Source organism: Apium graveolens, chromosome 7 (genome assembly GCF_009905375.1).
Source record: "Apium graveolens cultivar Ventura chromosome 7, ASM990537v1, whole genome shotgun sequence".
NCBI lineage: Eukaryota > Viridiplantae > Streptophyta > Magnoliopsida > Apiales > Apiaceae > Apium > Apium graveolens.
This window is the reverse complement of record NC_133653.1, coordinates 11,032,786-11,035,369: the sequence shown is the minus strand read 5'-3', so window position 1 is coordinate 11,035,369 and position 2,584 is coordinate 11,032,786.

Here is a 2,584-nt window from a genome sequence, read left to right as displayed (position 1 = left end):
TACTGTAACTTATGTTGCTCACAGTCAGTGCCAGTAAGCTACAAACGACGAATACATAGCTAAACTTTCTCTATGGTATCACCTTTATTTTAGCCAGTTCTGCATTACACGTGATTCTACAAACTTCCATGATTTGTTTTTGTGTTTCCGAAAATTAATAAATTTTCAAATACTGAGATCATCAATCCAGCTAAATTCACCCAAGAGACGGCCATAACTTCTGAATAACTAACGCTCATTGTAACATTACAATCATCAGGCCGAGATTCTGCCTTAACTTCTTTGAGGATTACAATCATTGTAAAATTAACCACTTTCTTCGCCTGGTTATCAGTATCAACTACTTCCATCATAACATTAGGATCATCATACACGGGCTCTGCATTGGACTCCATGTGGGCACTAACTTGATCATCACCTAACTGTTCTTTTCGTGCAATAGCCTAGAGTTTGAGTTTTTCGAGTTCCATCTTTTTTGCCTGATAAACTTTAGAAGCTTCTTCCTGAGTTGCATGACTCCCAAGCCATATTCAAACATTCTTCTTCTTAGGGTGTTTGATTTCAGCAACCCACTTACCCTTTCTCAATCTAACACCTTCAATCTTAGCCTGGTCATCGATAACAACGTCTTCCATTGCCTGATCACCACTATCAATGCCGTTAATCGCAACATCACGATCATCAGACAAAGATTTTGCATCAGACTCCATCACTTGATCATCAACTGACTTCTTGTCTTTAGCAATAGCCTGGACGTTAATTTCTTCCTGTTCCATCTTTTTCGACTGATAAACCTTGGCAGCTTCTTCCTGAGTTGCGTAACTACCAAGCCATATTCGAACATTCTTCTAGTTCGGGTGTTTGATTTCAGCAACCCACATGGACCTTAATATCCGAACACCTTCAATCTTCGTAGCAACTTGCTTCGATGGCAAGGGAAGAACTGCACGTTTTCGAGTTTTTTTGACATAAAAATAACTTGTTGCTAGATTTTTTGTAGCTGATCTTAAACTAGCTTTCTTAGCCATTGTTTGTGTTTTTTGTGATGTGTGATCGAGAGTCCTAGGTTTGCTTATATAATGAGAATTAAAACCTTTTCCTACTTAGATTAGGACGTGTCTTTTCAATATAACTTATGGTCAAACCTTTTCCAAGTTACAACAGTAAATAGGATAATTTTGTAATAAAAATATTTCCTGATTTACTAGATTCGGATAACATGGTGTATTTTATCAAATCATTAGAGTTTAATTATTTTAGTTTATCTTGATAAGAGAAATCCTTAGGTATTGATGATGTATAATTTTTATAATTTAAATTTACATTAAGTATTTTTAGTCTTCTACTTCCTCTATTTTAAAGTAGTTTTTCATTTATAAAAAAAATCAAATTATTTGTTCATTTAAACTTATAATATAATTTACTAAATGATTTTTGAAACTAACATTTTATTTATATTTGCAAAATCAACTCAGATAAATATTTAAATGCAGATTTTGTTCGGTTGTTAATTCAAACTTATAGTTATTTGTTTGTCTGACTCGTGCTGCTATGTCATGTCCCAGTAGATCGTGGCTTTGAGTGTTTATAAGAGTAGTTTTGAATAACGTTAGTGGTTGATATAGTTTGAGTAGTTTGTTATGCAGTTCCTATTTTGTAGGGCTCTTTTTAACTGTAGTTTGTTTAAGTATTGTAGTGAATATCAATAAAACTTAAGCCGTTCAAAAATTTACACTCACTTTTCTACAAACATATTTTCTGAATATTGCTTGTGTTTAAATCGTAGTGCCAATAATCTGGTATCAGAGTAAGGCAATGTATTGGATGACCAAGTACATGCCAAAGGCACAAACGATGGAGACATGGAAGATTAAGAATGGAACGATCAGCTTGAGTTATCCCATGCTGTCAAGAGCGAATTATACAGCATACGCCATGAAGATAAAGGTTAATCTGCAGGCCCATGGAGTTTGGGAACAAAGGCACAAACGATGGAGACAGGGAAGATTAAGAATAGAACGATCAGCTTGAGTTATCCCATGCTGTCAAGAGCGAATTATACAGCATACGCCATGAAGATAAAGGTTAATCTGCAGGCCCATGGAGTTTGGGAAGCAGTTTCACCAAAGGATCTGAAATCAATAGAGGTTGAAGAGAAAGCTGATAGGTTAGCCCTGGCAGCGATATACCAGGCTATACCCGAGGACATACTGTTGTCTTTAGCTGATAAAGAGACAGCCAAAGAGGCATGGGAGGCCATCAAAGTGACGTGTCAATGAGCTGAGCGCGTCAAAACTGCAAAAGTGCAGACGTTGAAGACTGAATTCGAGTCTTTGGTCATGAAGGAAATAGATACCATTGATGATTTCAGCATGAAATTGGCTGGATTAGTGACGAATATACAATCTTTGGGAGAGGACGTTACTGAAAGTTATGTGGTAAAGAAGCTTTTACGAGCAGAGCCCACCAAGTTCTTGCAAATTGCCTCTATCATAGAGCAATTTGGAAATCTGGACAGTATGATGATGGAAGAGACAGTGGGGTCGTAAAAGGTAAACGAAGTACGTCCGAAAGGATCGAAAGA